The sequence below is a fragment of the Thunnus maccoyii genome, chromosome 14, assembly GCF_910596095.1.
Source record: "Thunnus maccoyii chromosome 14, fThuMac1.1, whole genome shotgun sequence".
NCBI lineage: Eukaryota > Metazoa > Chordata > Actinopteri > Scombriformes > Scombridae > Thunnus > Thunnus maccoyii.
In genome coordinates this window covers 8,674,553-8,691,737 of record NC_056546.1, presented here as the reverse complement: position 1 = coordinate 8,691,737, position 17,185 = coordinate 8,674,553, and the positions used below count along the sequence as shown (strand labels likewise).

The 17,185-nt window shown below is 38.6% G+C and overlaps 1 long non-coding RNA gene across 1 annotated transcript; it reads right to left on the bottom strand.

Moving 5' to 3' along the window:
* Window positions 1-4,267: 4,267 nt before the first annotated feature.
* Window positions 4,268-17,100, bottom strand: LOC121911927. The gene is made up of 4 exons (XR_006099976.1): window positions 17,018-17,100; window positions 16,280-16,407; window positions 6,999-7,142; window positions 4,268-4,821 (listed from the first exon to the last, which is right to left on the bottom strand). It is a non-coding gene; the product is annotated as an uncharacterized LOC121911927 (long non-coding RNA).
* Window positions 17,101-17,185: the final 85 nt, after the last annotated feature.

The window sequence follows — 17,185 nt, the reverse complement described above, 5'->3', positions numbered from 1 at the left end:
TGATCTGAGGATAAAGATGACCAAGCAAATGACAAGTGAAGGAAATTCCACCTTTTGATAAATGAGGGAAGAATAATCAGAGTGAAAAACATTCATTAACCCCCATAATATCTGAACCATACCTTCATCATTTTGTTGGTGATGTCTCCACCGTCATGAATACGTTATGAATCATGCTACACTGCCTTGAATGAATGATAAATGTCTTCCTCACAACATGCTGTGAGAAAATACCGGCTGCCTACACATCTACATCTACATTAAAACCTCTGGAGCATCAGCTATCATGTCAGTATTACAGGCTTTGCACACAAATATCAGTGGGAAAATGTATGTCTTTGAATGATGAGTTGTATACTGTACATGTGGGAGTTGTATGAATATTTGTCACAGTACGTCTGTGTGTGTGTGTGTGTGTGTGTGTGTGTGTGTGTGGCTACCCACTCTAACCTAATCATCATCATTGTCTCTTGTCATGGTGTTTTGCCCTCTGCATGGTGACATGCTATGAGAAAACACGAAAGCTTCACACTGCACACACATAGTTTGACACAATGTTAACACCACTGTCATGCAAGCTGTAGTCTGTGCGTGTGTGTGTGTGTGGCAGAGAGAGAGAGAGATAGAGATAGAGAGAGAGCAGGTCTTCTGCTGAGGCTGAAGCAACTGTGATGAGCCAAAGTTAGTCAGCTCAAAAACTCTAGCCTGTGGCTGTGTGTGCATGTGTATGTGTGTACACCCATACTGATAGAGAGTACGCGTTTTTCCCACTGATAGCATTGTGCTATCAGTATGGTTGCACACACTCATACACACATACCTCCATATACCAAAACTGCAGACGGAGTTTAGTAAATAAGGGTTGTGGCCTGTGGCTAAAATGTACACAGTAGAGTGTGTGTATGCATGTGTGTGCAGTGGAGGTAGTGACTCAGAGAATGGGTGTATGTCTTCCCACAGTAAGTCCTTTGTCTGTCTTTCCGACAGATGCAGATTTTAATCTCCTCCCCTCATCCCTTCTTCCTCGTCATCCTCTTCTCCACTTCCTGTTTCTCCGTTTTCACACTTCCATTCAATATCAGATGCTTTTCCAGGAAATGAAAACACAAAAGCACTTTAACGTGAAAACAATAAAAATCATGGACAATGATTAAGTGACAATAGCAACAATCAAGCTTTCCTGTCAGTATGCTACCCTATGTTTCCTCATATACATTGTAATTTCTCATTAAAGTGACAGGTTGTCATTACTGCATGCAATTTCAAAAATTTCAAATTTGCTTTCTTTGTTTTTCTTTTTTGACTGACTGCTTCTCCATGTTAACTTACCCTATCACTACTTTTTCTTTTTGTCTCTCTTTGTCTTCAGTATCCCATCATCGCCCTCTCTTTCATCTCTTATCATCACTCCCACTACATGAAGCAGCCAGGTCAAATATGTACCGCTGAGCTGTGACACACACACTCGCACACTCATTAACAACAAGCTGAGGTATAGAGAAGAAGTGGGATGAATACTGAGGATAATAGAAATATCACATAAGTAACTATAGGTTGTGTTTGCCGGCCAGAATTTTAGACCTATGCTGTCATTTTTCTTGGGAGGATGGGCTGAAAGAGGAAGACTGATGGACGGAAAGAATAAGAAAAACTAAAGCAAATTGAGGTTGGGAGATCAAGCTAGAAAAAAAGAGTAAGTGACAAGAGAAGGAGAGAGGTCAGGCTATTAAAATACCACCACCTGTTACCATCATGAGAAATGTCTGCACTAAATCTCAATCAAATATTGTATATATTCACTGCAACCCCACTTAATTTGTCCTAAAAGATATATGAATCACTTTCAGTTATGTTAGTTGATTAAATGTCAGCTCATCAGGTTGAGGTGGGGTGGAGCTGAATTTATATGAAGTCACTAACCTACTGTAGTGAAAAAGATCACCAATAGAGTTGGTAATGGAAATGAGGAAATGACTAAATCTGTTCTCATTTCCTGGGGAAAAAATATCTGTGGGATCCTGGGATTTGTAGCCTGTGTGTGTTTAGGTCTTAAACTTGTATCCTCCTGTACTGAAGAATATCATATTGACTCCTTTAAACATCATTAACACTAACATGCAATTGCCATAGAAATAGTCCGACCTTAAATTGCCTTTATTGCTTCAAATTGGATCAATTTTTCAGCTGAAATGGTTTGCACTGGACTAAAACAACCATTTACAGTTCAGCTAAGTGTCCAAATACTTTAGATTGTATGAACGAAGTGAAGTACAAAGTTTATAAATGTAAACTGAGAATCAGAGCAGGAGGGCTAGTCGCAAAGTGACTAGTCATACTCTCCCATATAAGTGTTAAGAGGATATTCAGAAAAACAGTCGATCAGATGAGTCTGTATGGTTGCCATTTAAGAATTTTTGGTCTTTTAAAAAATACTGGTGGGACAGATAGAGGAGAGTGTATTTGACAGGACTGAGATGCCACAGTTACATGGCCTAAATCAACTAAGCCTCTAAGGAAACTGCTTTTAGCCACGGCTTCCAGACAATAATGTAATTCCAGCCAGTAAGCAGACATGGCAGACATTCTCTTCTGGCAGATACAAAATAGCCCCAGAGAGTAAAATCTGAATCACAGAAGGCTTTGCAGGGCAAGTATTCCTGAAATTGCCATTTCATTCTCTATTACCTGCAGAGACCTTTAATTTCAAGAACAGTATGTAGCATCAGTGCTGCTGTCAAATCCTTTGTTGCCGTGTCAAGAAAACGTCTCTCGACTAACTTGTGCACAAACTCCAACCTGTAATTTCTGGTAACTGAGAAGAGAATGAAATGTGATTGAGACACATTTCTCCTACAACACGAATTCAGATGTTTTTTATATATAATAAAAAAAATGTTATGTCTTCAGCAGTTGTCAGGGCTGCTTGAATTGTAGTGTAAGAACAGTATACAATATCAATTCTTTGTCTGCTTGCTCCAACATGAACTCTTAATACTTTGTGCATTCTTTCAGGGTCCATTGCACGATCCATTTAAACCACAATGTCAATTCACACCATTCACTTCATGGTCAGGCAATATAAAGTAGGCATTTATTCAGGCAAAACCTTTTACAGAAGCTGAACAATAGAAGATTCACAGCTTGTTCCATCAACACAAACCATTTCTAAACCTGACTGGATGAATGTAACACTCAGCTGTCATTGGTCTTTACCTTTGAATTTCAAAGATGGAAATACTCTTCACCAAAACCAGTTTCTTATTGAGTTTAAAATGTAGTTATAGAGCCATTTTTCATTTTGTATCTACAACTCGAAGTTAAAGTCATTGTTCCAAAGATTTGGGAGACTGAAGGGTTCGTAATGTAATCATTCAAATAGAGTTTCAAATCCGAAGTGGCCGCTGGAGGAGATTTTCCCCATTCTGTATTCCCATTTCAACATTTTCTTTAAACGATATCTTCAATATTACTTAACATAGAAACTCAGGACACTCCCAGATAATGTAACAATCCTGTAGATTTATATTATGACCACCAGTTTCAATTATTTCAACTTTGTTTCTGAGAACTCATGTTCTGTCTGTGATTTTGGCATGGTGGGTGGCTAAGAACACTACAATACCAATAAAAAAGCCAGTCAGAGGTGCAAGTCAGAGCGGTAATGAATTCAATATGCTTCACTGTTGAAGTTGTAAACCAAACCCGATGCCGTAGTTGCTGATTTCTGTCAGAAGTGACCCAGAAATTAAAACCAAACTGTCTCACGCTGCAGATTGTAAAATCAGTTTACAGAATTTTAAACTTGGCGATTGGCTTGTTCTCCTGAGAGGCACCTTGGAAGTCTTAACAACTTTTTCTGTAAGCCTCTGTAAGTCAGTACAGGTACTGACAATTTCAAGCAGCCTCTGCCTCTCGAGTTGAGTCAAGGTGGTAATGAGACAATAATGATGAGCCATTTTACCACATCTCATTAATCTGCTGGTGACTGGAAGCACAAACAGATGGTTTTTATGAGGCTGGTTATTTCCCAGAGGTCTTGGTCATATTGACTTGAGCAGGATATGACATTCCTTTTATCACAGTTTTAATGTGTATATGTGGGTGTGACATCTCCAGTGAAGAATAACACTAATATTTCCAGCTACCCCAGAGCAGTCAATCGCTAATAGATGCAACAGGCATGTAGGTCTTTGAAAATACCTGAAACATTTTCAATCAACAACTTTAGTTGAGGTTTGACTTTGCTGTTTGGTTTCAAGAGTGCCAGAATACATTACGAAACTTTTAAATCAAGAGTAAAATCTGAGACCATGTAATCATAATGCTGAGATTGATGCAACAGGTTTGAGCTGTAGGACAATAACACCAGCTGTACTGAGAACACCTTCAAGAGCATTTGTACAATAGCTACCAACTTGAGTTCTGAGTCAACGCTTTCTGTCAATCAAGAGGAGGAGACGTCACTCACAAGCTTCATTTCTCCTGCGGGAACAGCCAATAAAGCACAGCTGTCTTATGTATTGTTTGAACATATATTGCATATATTTAACCATTCAGATTGCATTAGCGGATTTATGTGCCTCCAGCCTTCTACCAGGACACCCTACGAACTGGGATTTGCCCGATTCAATGCTCTATTGTTTCTTGTTTCGACAGCTCTGGCTGTTCTCAAAGCGTCCTCGTCTCTTTGGTTTTCCTCCTGCAAGACAGCTCTGATGTCGCTCCAGCGGAGGATCTTCCAGAGAGGCCAGATTGTCCCAGAGGCTGCCCCAGGCACAGTGACGACAACTGGGCAACTCTGCCAGCCAACAGACCCACCTCCTGGGAATCAAGATGCACACACACACACACACACACACGTGCACACAAACGCACGCACACACACACACACACACACACACAGAAGACACAGAGAAATATGACACTGCAGGGCTCGATAACATGCAGCTCACATAGAGAGCCCAGGCTAACATTCCCCTCACGGCAGTGTGACATGTTGAAATGCCTCTTTCTGTGTTCAGGATAAGCCATGAAGCACAGCAAGATAATTAAATCACACTCATTTACTGCTACAGTGGACCACTAAAAAAAGCCTCTCATTGAAAGACGATATTACATAATGTACTAAGTGTACATTTTTAGTCATTCTAGAGGTTGATCGGGGGGTCGGTTTGCACAGATATTAATGGTGCCCAGAGGATGAAGCCTTCTCACTTTGATTATATTTTGACTATACTTTTCCTCTGGTGCCTGAGTGAAGTTGACATTTGTGGTACAAGGTGAAATATCTTGACTACTATTAGATTGATTGCCACGACATTTACTACAGATATTCAAGGTCGTTTAAGGAATAAATTCTAATGACTTTGGCTGTCTGATTTTTTTTTTTCTATAGCGCCATCATCAGGTCAAGGTTTTCACCTATTCAGTGAAATATTTCAACATCTACTAGATACAGATATTCATTTCCAGGAAATATATTCTAATGACTGTGGTTATCCTTGACTTTTATTGTAGCACCACCATGAAGTTGACTCTTTTGCTTTTTAATGAAGTATCTTGACAACTACATAGATTGCCATACAATTTGGTGCAGACATTCCCCAGAGGATGAATTGTAATCACTTCGATCCCCCGACCTTTCATCTAGCACCATTATCAGGTCAAAAGTTAAGTTCGTCCATTACTTCGCTTTATAACTAAATATCTGCAAAACTAATGACACTCCCATCAGCCTCAGCTGTACTTTGTATTTAGTGCTAATTATCAAATGTTGGCATGCTAACATGATAAACTAAGATGGTGAACATGGTCAACATTATACCTTCTTAACATCAGCACTTATTGAGACTAATTTGCACAGAAAAGGTTATTATGGGAGTTTAAAATCTCAGACAAGGTGGCAAGATTTATAGTTCCAGCCATTCTCACAGAAATACAACCTTTACTAATGGAATTTTAACTTTTGGTTTAAAAAAAGAAAAAAAAAAAGTCTGTTTGGGAGTACTATTCAAGAGAGAATGAAGGTTGTGATGGTGTTTTAGAGGATAAATGAATTCACCATGAAAAACACAACACCTGCAAGGCCCCGCGAGAACTCTCCCTGGCAGGTCGGTTTTCATGTTTGTCACATGGTAAACTGTTCACGCCACAGCTTTCAAGAATGTCACACACATCTGAGATTCCTGTTTAGTGTGAAAGAGGTGTGGATAACGTGTGTTTGTGTGTACTTTTAAGCGTTCGAAGCGTGTGCACGCTTACAATCTGAAGGGTAGCAGACCCTTGTCGTAGCACTCAGCGTGTGTGTGAATGGTTTTAAGCTTATGTTTCACATCAGGACAGCAGCAGCAGCAGCAACAAAAATGAGCCTCTGTTCCCAGATCTTCAAAATTATAAGCAATTTAGAGCAAGGTCAACAGAGGCCATAGCTCTGTCAGAAAACTAACTGATCTACAGGAAGATTGGTTAGAGTTATGAGAGCAATTTGTCTCTCTCACTTAAATGACTTTAAGGTCTCACCTCCAGTGTGGCTGTTGGCTTTGTTATCAGCTGGAAGCAAACTGCACTAAAAACGTCCAGATGATATGAGAAAACTGAAATAGGAAACTTCATAATATCTCACAGCGGGATGCAGCTTTTTCAAATCTGGCAAAACATGAAGACAACATCTTGGCATACACAGTGATTAATTACCCCGTCTTTAACACACAGTTTAAATCGTTCCCAGTAGCTTTGGTTTGACAGAAGCTGTAATAATTTTGTTAAAACCTGCAGGTGCTTATTGTCCAAGTTCAGCCAAGACAAACTTCTACCTTTTTTTCCCCAATTTTTTTGTTCTGTGAACTGACTTTATAGTGTTGGAAATGTTTCAAAGTCCTGAAGTGACAGTAACGACATTGACACAGCACTGAAAATCTCACCACGTCTGATATCAACCTGATGTAATTTTCTGTAATAAAAATGTCTATCCCACTTTTAACTCAGCTCTAATTACTCACCTTTTTTTGGCACTTTTCTTTTTGGCACTTTTCAGGGCACCGTAGCTCTGACCCTTCACCTCTTTACGTCTGACTGCTCGTAACGGCAGTGGGAGGAACTCACATTTGTTCTGCTTTTCCTCTCACTTTAAATGTACAGAAGAACTGAAATACCAAAACATGAAATGGTCTTTGAATGCTTAAGAACAACTTCCTGTAATTTTAAAACAAAATTTACAAATGTATACAAGAAAATAGTAAATAAAGTGTATTTTAGTGAAGTAGCCTACAGCACAGATATGTTGAAATATATCATGAGCAGCATAACACTTAATAGCTTTAGATAAAAAATAGAGGAGATTTGAAAGGGTAATTTTAAATCTTTCCTAGAATCCACTTGAGTGCTTTTATCCTGCGTGGTAAGCATTTCTCAGTATTCTTGTGTGTGTGTGTGTGTGTGTGTGTGTGTGTGTGTGCATGCACATGAAGGTCCTGATGAAATTTTCCAGCCGATTCAGACACAGGGGTGGATAGACATACAGGAAAGAGAATGTTGGAAGCGTTAGTGAAAGAAAACAGACAAAGTCAAGATCAAAGAGAGAAAAAAAGAAAACAGAATATGAAATTTTAAGGATTAGGAAATCTATGTTATCCCTCAGTTTGTTCAAAATGCTTGGAGTCTAACAGCTGAAATGGCAACCCTGCAATTCTGGTTTAAAAAAAAAAAAAGAAGGAGGGATGGAAAAAAAGGAGCAATAAGGGGGTAGACAGTATCTACTCTAGTGTGTCTGACGCTGACTCATCAAACAGATAAAGGGAGAGAGACTGGGACAATGCTGAAGAATGGAAACATGCACACACACACACACACATGGCTATACCTGTACACACAGACACGTACACAACCTGTCTACTAACCTTATATTTAGAGCCAAGGACAACAACACGATGGACCTATCTGTTATTATGAGCATGCTGTAGATTTATACTTTCATAACCTGACATTCAGTCACCTCACCACATGGATTATTTTCTCAGCCCATGGAAATAGTATAATGTCTCCTGTGGTTCTAGAGACAGTTTTCACAAAGTTTGATGATATCAGGTTTATCGCGGCTTTGGATATTTAAACAGAAAGTTACAAACTGGAGGTGTGAGGTTTGAAATGTAGGATCCAGTATTGTTGGAGCTTGAACAATACTAGAGATTAAAAGTTAGGTTATCTGCTTTTGTTGCGTCAATTTTGAACCCCAAGTGCAAAAAAACAAGGAAATATTTCCAAAAATCAGCAGAAATTCGAAATACTTTCCATTTGACACAGCAGTCTTTAATTGTTGCTCTTTTCCAGATTGGCTTTTAATAAGGGTAATTTTAACAACAAAGAGGGGATATAGTTTATAGAGGGACATATTTTTATTCTTCTTATGCACATTACATACCATCACCTTTGCCCTATCCTCATTCCCACTACTACCTCAAGGTTTTTTTTGCATTATAACTTTCATATTACATTTATTTTGCACATATTATAACAATGTGTGGGTATATATTTATACTATTTATATGTACGTACTGTATGTAACTGTATATTCCTTGTGTACATATATATAATATATTTTCCCATTTAATTTCTTCTTTAGTGGTATGTTTATATACTTTGTTTAAATATATTTTAATTTCAAATATTTTAATATTGGTAAATACAGTGTCTATGTGTGAGGGTGGAGGGGGCTATAACTGAATTTCATAGTGCAATTCTGCATTGTAAAATGACAATTAAAATGAACTTTGAACCTTACTTTCTTTTCAGTTAACAAGTGTAAATGATGACTAAATTATGAAAAAAATGAGGGACTTTCAAGTTATCTTTTTGTGCTCAAGGACATCAGTAGGATACAACATCCCTGAAGATGCACACCGCTGTCTCTTGAAGGTATCGAACCTGAGGCTCTATGTGTCTTTAACATGGTGTCACACTATGAACATTGTTCATCGGCGTGATCCACTTGAAATTTGTAAGTAAAACTTTACTAACACGGTAGCTTTTAATTTCACTGAGCAGTCCTGATGAAGGTCACTGAAAGTTCAGAATCATCACGTTAATGCCACAGCGAAAGGCCAGACTGGGTTCATTTTATCATTGTGAGAGATGTGTACAGCTGCTCCCGACGTTTCTATTCTCTACTTTGTGTTGTCATTAATGGTGTAAGGTCAGTAATTTTTTTTTTTTTTTAAATTTTGTAATTTTTTTTTTTTCAACAGGACTGTTTAAAACTCAGCTATATAATTAAAAAATTAAATAGCTGTAATTTAAAACAATTTTTTAAGACCATATAGAGCGGGTGAGAACTAAATAAACAATCTCAACCTCAGTCTTCCTGTATTTGAAAATAGCCGTACCATGTGACACAGCTAACTTAGCTGTATTGATTATGTCCATGCGCTGAGGGGAAGAAGGAGTGAGATAAAGCTTAGCTTCACTTAAGGGATCAATACAATTTCATTTATCACATGTCCTTCCAAACTCAAGTTAAATGTCATTTACTTACACAGCCCTTGGTCACAGGTAAGCAATATGTTGAAAGGTTTTTCTTGTTTAACCCAGTGAACTAAGGTGTCTACATCATTATGTATACTAACAACAGGTTGCTGCTTTGAAACATGAGATCAACTTGGTAATAGATGGAGAAAGTTTTGTCCCATGAACACCTTTGCCCCTGTAAAGCTGCTTAGGATGGAAGACTGGTCATACTGGGCAGCTACCGAAGGATAAATATGAGAATTTTGTCTATTTTAAGCACTTTGTTGCTGAAAAGAGCACAGTACTCATTCTAATCTGCCTGGATAAACCAAAAAGGTTAAAGAAAAAAATGATTTTGATATTCAAGAGGTAACTGCTGACAGTTCTGAGAGAGAACAGGGGGGGGGAAGTGGGCATATTTGCATAGTATCCCTGTGCAATGTGAGAACTTTGTGATTCTGGGGCCCATTTCATTAAATTTGCAACCGACAAACTGTGACTTGCAACATGAGATTATTTCCTCTCGCATTAATTTTGACACTTTTAGCTAACCAAATGCTTGTGACACCTGCATGAGCATGCGAGAAGACTGTAGGGCTCTCAAATTTATCTGCAATTTGTGGGTGAAAATCATTTTTAAATGGGGCACTGGGGTTGGGACAGCATCCTCCCAGCTTGAGACAGAGAAGAGAGAAGTTGGCAGATAGGAACTTTAAACATTTTTTTAAAAAATTATCACTTTATAATATCTGGGCATTATAACTATGATATGGCTGCAGTTACGGATCATGGTCATAAGATCATTGTTATGGAAAATAAACTATGGTTAAGGTTTGGCAACTTAAGCACTTTATTTTATGCCATATACTGGGCACACAAGGGCTTCTTGCATTAGCACTAAATGTTGGCACTGCACATAAATTGTAGAGTACGGCATTGCCCGATATAGATGTAAATCCAGGGGATACTCTGGGTATGACAAACATACACTGAGACAGGTTAAGACAGAGCTATACATAAAAAATAAAAGTGATGTGAGATAACTGGAGAAATGGAGAAGACAGACAGATGCCTTTGTTAATATAAGAGATGAAAGCAATAAAAAGAAAGCAGGAGGAAGAAAAGTAAAGAAATTGATCCTTTTTTCATAAAGGCAGAACTGCTTCGGGCCACACACAGTTCCTCTGTTCAGCTGCTTTCTCTTCTGTCTTCATAATCTTTTTTCTTCTGAGTCTATGTGCCTTAATACACCTGACAAAAACACACTCCTCATTTCTCTCCTCCTCTCGCCTGATATATGTGTCTGTCCTACAACTATCTTCTTCTACCAATTCTGAACCAGCTCACACAACCTTTTCTCACTTGAATTGTTGAAGATTTTTTTTTAGCATGTTGAGGGAGGAGGACCACACACACAGACTTGTTCATTTCATCACCTTCTTCTTTATTTAAACTACACTGTGCTGAATCAAAGCCCAACGTTTTGACTTACACCTTCATCAAGGCAAGGCAAATTTATACAGTAACCTTATACTGCATGAGGTGACCCAAAGTGCTCCACGGAAATCAGAAAAACAAGTAAGAACAAGCAGATAAATGTAAGTAGCATGTAAGCAGCAAATAAATAAATTAGTTAAAAGCAACTGTAAAAAGATAAGTCTTGAGTTTAGATTTAAAAATGCTCAGCTCTGTTTCTAGTCTCTAGTCTTCTGGCATTTTGATCCAAAGTTTGGCAGCATAATAACTAAAAGCAGCATAGCCAGTTTTAAGTTTAATCCTGGAAACCACAAGTAATCCCGAGTGGTCTGGAGGGTCGGTAGTGGTTCAGACGTTCGGGTAAGTATTTTGAACCTAAGCTGTTCAGTGATTTATGGACAAGTAGTATTATTTTGAAGTTAATATTTTCAGAAACTGGTCTGAGAACTGGATTTATGTGCTGAGCTTTTTTTTGGTTCTTGTTACAACCCTAGCAGCCAACAATAGGGGCCAAAGATGTTTTAACACCTATCAAAGCATCAGACCTTTAGCTGAACCTTCTTTCCTAAAGCTGAAGAGGGAAGCAAATTTGAAATTTCCAAATGATTCATCTTATAATCTGTCTTTATTATTACTCCACAAGTCTTTCTCTGCACCTTTTGCACAACAAACATGTAATATGACTGGGCTTTGTTGCTTTGTTTCTTTATAAAGTCTAGTCTAATTTCTTGAACTCTGGTATAACAGACTTGTCTAAACTTTCATTACAGTCAGCCAACTGTATATGAATGGATTTAATATGTTCAAATGGATTTATGATGGATGTATGTGTATATTTGACAACTAGAATATGACCTTGCAAGCACAAACCTTGCAAGCTGAGCTCAAGAGGAGAAATGGGGCTTGACAATAATAAACAGGCACTGACTCAGAGTAGTGATGGTGAACATATTACTATCAACAATTTGAAAATGTCTGGAGCAGCAGAATAGCACAGCAAACGATAAAGCATTGAGAGCGTTTGTTTGATGCCGCAGTGCAACATGTCTGCTTGAAATTGGCTTTCAAGTTCTCACACCGGTGGATGTTGATCATTCTTAGACTGAGTTCACTGGTAATCGAAAAGTCACTTTATTCACTTGTAATACTCACTGATATGCTTCCTATTCTTGCTGTTGCTATGACCACCTGTTGCAATGAAGTGGAAGAAAAGCTCCGGTCTGTGCTCGGAGGGCAATCAGTCTCTTAAATGAGGGCTATTCACAAACATTTTTCCACCTCTGGTTTATTGATACAAACACAGATGGTGGAGATCTTTATTGAATTTTGCAGGGAGAAAAAAAAAGAACGAACAAGAGCAGGAAAAACATGGATGGATCGGAGAAACACATGTAGTATATTTGTTCATTCATACTATATGTCTGATTTAATTAAATTCTGAACTTTTAATGTGTCTGCCAGTCTGCAAATCAGTAAAATTAGTATACAAATAATACCAAGCTTTACATCTCATATGAAGTTGGTGGGAGACTCACAGAATCACATTAGTGGATGAAAACTCTCCTGTATGCAGTTACTCACCTGAAATACTTCTATAATTAAACCTGACTATCTCAGCTTAATGCACAGATGTTTTCAGTTTTCTATACAGTGTATGCTAATGTTTTAGTATGCACCACCAGACTAATTATTTTATACTTCATTTAGTGCTTTTCTACATTTTTTTTCTTACAAACTGAGGTGAATTTTGGGCAAAAGCACACACACTGACCCTTAAAGACACAAACACACACACTACAGTACTGTGGAAAGCGTTCACTGATGTTTGCTGAGCCGAGCAGATCTGACTCCACTCTACAGATCGATAGCTTTCTGTGCTGTACACCTCTCCTGTTTTAATCTATTACTGACACCGCTGACTGACATCAAACACTTTAAACTAATGTCTATTGATAACGCAGAGAAGCAGAGAGGGAGGAAAAGGCACAGAGCGAGGAGAGAAAAAAATAAATACTGTAAGAAAGAGAGTCAGCTAGAGGTTCTCGAGGGAAGGAAAGGGAATGGAGATGGAGAACAATGAAATGTGAACAGTGAGACAGAAAAACCAACCAACAAACAAACAAAAACAAAAGAATTTGGATACTAAGTTGAAGGAAAAAATGAAGTTGAGTTGAAGTTTTGTGTGTGTGCATGGAGGGGAGAGAGGAGAAATAGTATGAGAGCAAGGGAAATGGAGGATGAAAGTTGGAAAAAATAGACTGAACTGGAGGAGCTACTGAGAAGCAACTGCCATGAACATTAATGTAGGCTATAATGTCACCTTTGTGTTTTTGCTTTTGACTTTTGTGTCAGCTCCTACCGTCTGCATGTCACTGGAGTCTGATCTGGTCATTATAACCTGATATTTCGAGATGTCTCTGGGTGTCCATGGATGACCTGAAAATGTCATTTATTCTCCCAGAGCTGGATTCATCTAAATCTGTGCCCTTATTACTTTCCTCCCGTTCCTTCCCCTTTGTCTCTTCTTCATAGATAACGTGCATTGTGACTGGCCAACACATCCTCATAATTAAACGACAGTATAGGTCTAAGATTCAGCCAGCAAAAAACAACCTATACGTTACGTTTACACCATCAAGTAGTAGTTATGCACTGCTGAAGGACCCCAGGACCATAATATGCTGCTTTCCAAAACTGTTATAAATCACTGTTAAGAAATAATGATGTGACAACACTGTGATTAAGGTCTGGTTAGGTTTAGGCAGAAGAACCACCTGGGTAGGGTTAAGGAAAGATCATAGTTTTGGTTAAAATGATCATTTGAAACGTGGCTTATACTTCCCTAAAGTTACCTTCATCGTCATGGCAACAGCAAAAATCACAATGTTACGTTTTTTTAAAAAATGTCCCAACTAGTGGTTGGAAACAGGAAGCGAACAGTGTTCTCCTGCAGCAAAATCCACTTTTTGCCATCTAACTATCTAACTATCTAACCATTTACCCAACCTGCCTCCTCCTAATAAGGCAAAATCATCTTATCAAATCACCTTATATTGACGTCATCTGAACTGCATCACTTCCACAGGTCATAATTACTACGACTGCTAGATGGCGTAAACATATCTATAGGTTGTTTTTGCCTGCCTGAATTTTAGACCTATACTGTCATTTTTCTTGTGAGAATAGAATGGACTGGCTGGCATCCAGGTGAAGTAGAATGTGAGAGTTTTAATCTAAAACGTCATATATTACAGCTGTAAGGAATGTACCAAATGCAAAGTTGCTCATTAAAGGCAATGGTAAAAGAATAACTGGAAGCCATAGAGTTCTATTTTTAGGTTTTTAATTAGCCTGTTTTTTTTTTTTTTATTGATTGCTGATCTTCATGTTTTGGTATTTAATGCTGAAGTGATATGGTTCTGTCCCAGTCTGGCACTATGTCCCTCCACCAGATGCCCTCAGACTTTCTCCCTGTTTGTTAAGACCGGACTGAGAGGGAGAAGGACGGATTGATTGACAGAGAGGTTGCAAGTTATATTTAAGGAGCACTTGAGATAATGTTTCTTGCTTCATTGACTCTCGAATCAACTAAGTGCAAAAGTGAACTGAAACTCAGAGTAACTGTTGTCTTTCTTTATGCTACATGCAGCCTTAATATGCAGGCCACTCCGCTTGACAGATTTATTGATTTATTCATGTCAACAGCAATGTATCTTGAAGTTTATTTTGCTGTGTGTGCACATTATGACGTGCACTTTAAGTTGTGTTCATGTGAGTTCTGGTACAGTTTGTGCATGGTTATATTCTGTTTTCTCTGTGATTCCCTTCTGTGTTCCTGTGCTCCACACCGGCCCTGCATCAAACCTCGTTAGTCCTACCCTGCTCCCTGTCTTCCTCAGCCTATCAGCTTCTTTCCTGTTCCACCTGCACTTCATTCCCTCATTAGTAGTTCGTCCTGGTTTTCAGTTCAGTTTTGTTGGATCCTTTGTTCAGTCTACTCTGCTTTGTTCTGTATTGTTTAGTTTAGTTCTATTCAGTTTGTTTTGCTGTGCCTGCACTTGAGCCTAATAAAGAGTTATTCTTGCTCTGCCTGCCGTCTCCTGTGTTTGGGTCCACCTGCTCTGCTCCACCTAACGCTGAAGTATTGGTCTAAAGGTGCAAAGCAGAACAATATTTCATAAGGCAAATGAACCCAAAAGAAAACATTAATGAGAAACTAGTACCACCTGGAGGATAATAAAAACCCATTTAAGAACACACACACACATATATATATAAATAAAAGAACATTTTCAAATTCTATACACAGCCTGCACATAGAGTGCAGTAAAAGGTCTCAGTGCCCCTGTGAATTTAGTTGCTATCCCCAAATGTGCTGCATGATATATGAAAATGCATATGAAATATAAAATTTGACCAGAGGCAATAACAAGGGGCGGCTGAGCTGCTAATAGCTTTGCAGTCACATCAGATCTCGCTGAACGTACTGACACATCTCAAATGTTCCCTCATGAAGTGCAGTGATGAGGTGAATCCAGGAGGAACTTCGTACTTTCCTGATTTCTCTTATTCAATCCGTACAGATCTCAAAATATAAGAAGAGGAGGAGAGATGTGGGTTTTGTAATAGGGTTGTCAACTCAAAGTCAGAAAGGTGTATTAAATATCTCTTCACGATTTGCAACATCACATATCTGCAAGTCAACAAACACTCTCAAAGTGGTTGTCAAATACTGTCTACTTTGTACAGCTCTGTCTCTGTTGTCATGCCAACTTCTCACAGGTATCTCAACAACCAGTTTCTGCATTAACCTCGATTCACCTGTGTGCATCCTTTATAACCTCTGCGGTCTCTACAGACTGTTTAGAAAATTTAAAATACACTGCTTGAGAGAGGACGTCAAAGAATCTAAAAGAAAGTTTTATAGCAGTACTTCAGCTTTTGTCTGTAGTTACCTTACTCGTTCTGTGTCTCTGCACTTCCTCCTCATCAACAGTTACACCAGCAGTTTAGTCCAGATTCAGGGGCGATTTCCCAAAAAATTCCCTAATAAGATAACTTTTTCTGAACTTGGATGAAAAAAAAAGAAATCCTACTGGTGTCCACCTGAATGCTTTTAGTAGTAAAAGAGGAGCAGACCTGTTAACTCTCCCGTTTTTCCCGAGTTTCTCCTGTTTTTCCCCCCTTCTCCCGCCGTGCTCCCGTCTTAGTGATATTTCCCCGTAAATCTCTATTTCCTTTTATTTTTACAGTTATACACAGGGCTGTAGTGAAGACTAAACACATGCAAAGGCCATTTACCCACCTCTCAAAGTCCAACCTGACCGTTTACACAGATTGTCCATCACTTTACAGCCTTAGCTCAGACTGGCTTCCAGTTTCCATTGTAGCTTCTAGGAGCGCTCGTTTTGTTTTCCATTTGAACACGGTATCCTCGTATGAGACACAGAAACAGCTGTTACTGTCAATACAGAGCAACCAGTGTTTAAAACAAACAAACCCTGCATGCTGAAGCTAGGAGACAGACTGGAGCCACTTTCACGAGACAGACAAATTAATCAGTTCAGAGCTGATATGACATTAACTGACATGTGCAGCACCAGATTTTTAAATTGACATTAGTGTTGGTTTAACCATCCAGTTTATCTGGTGCTGCTGCTTTACATTACAGTAATGTACATGTAGTTTGATAGTTTGGATAGCTTGACTGCTAATGTATTCCCACCGTGTGTCGTTCATCCACAATTACTGTAATTAACACCTTACAAGTTAAAGTTCTGCTTCGTGCTCTGTCAGACTCTTAAAAGGAAGGCTTTTAAAATATCCAGACAGTGAGTGAACGAACCAGGAGAGAAGTGAGGAAGAATTGCAGGATGTAATGGTGTTTAAAGAAAAACAAGATGAAAGTAAATAAGATGCAACTGATTCAAAACTGATAGAAAAAGTTTAAGGAGGAAAGAGAAACGCAGCCATAAGCAGCCCAGGTGTTCATTCAAAGCAGGAAAACTGGTAAGGAATTTACACCTTAATCTAGAAGACTTACTGTTTTGGGAAATATTTTTGAAGGAACAATTTGTTTGCAAAATGTCCAAATGCAAATCCAAATGTACACTAAAGGGCATCCCCTGTAACAGAAGTCAAAGTAGAAGACTGAAAAACTGCTCTAAAAGGATTTACAGATCTTTTAATACAACACTACACAACAACTTGA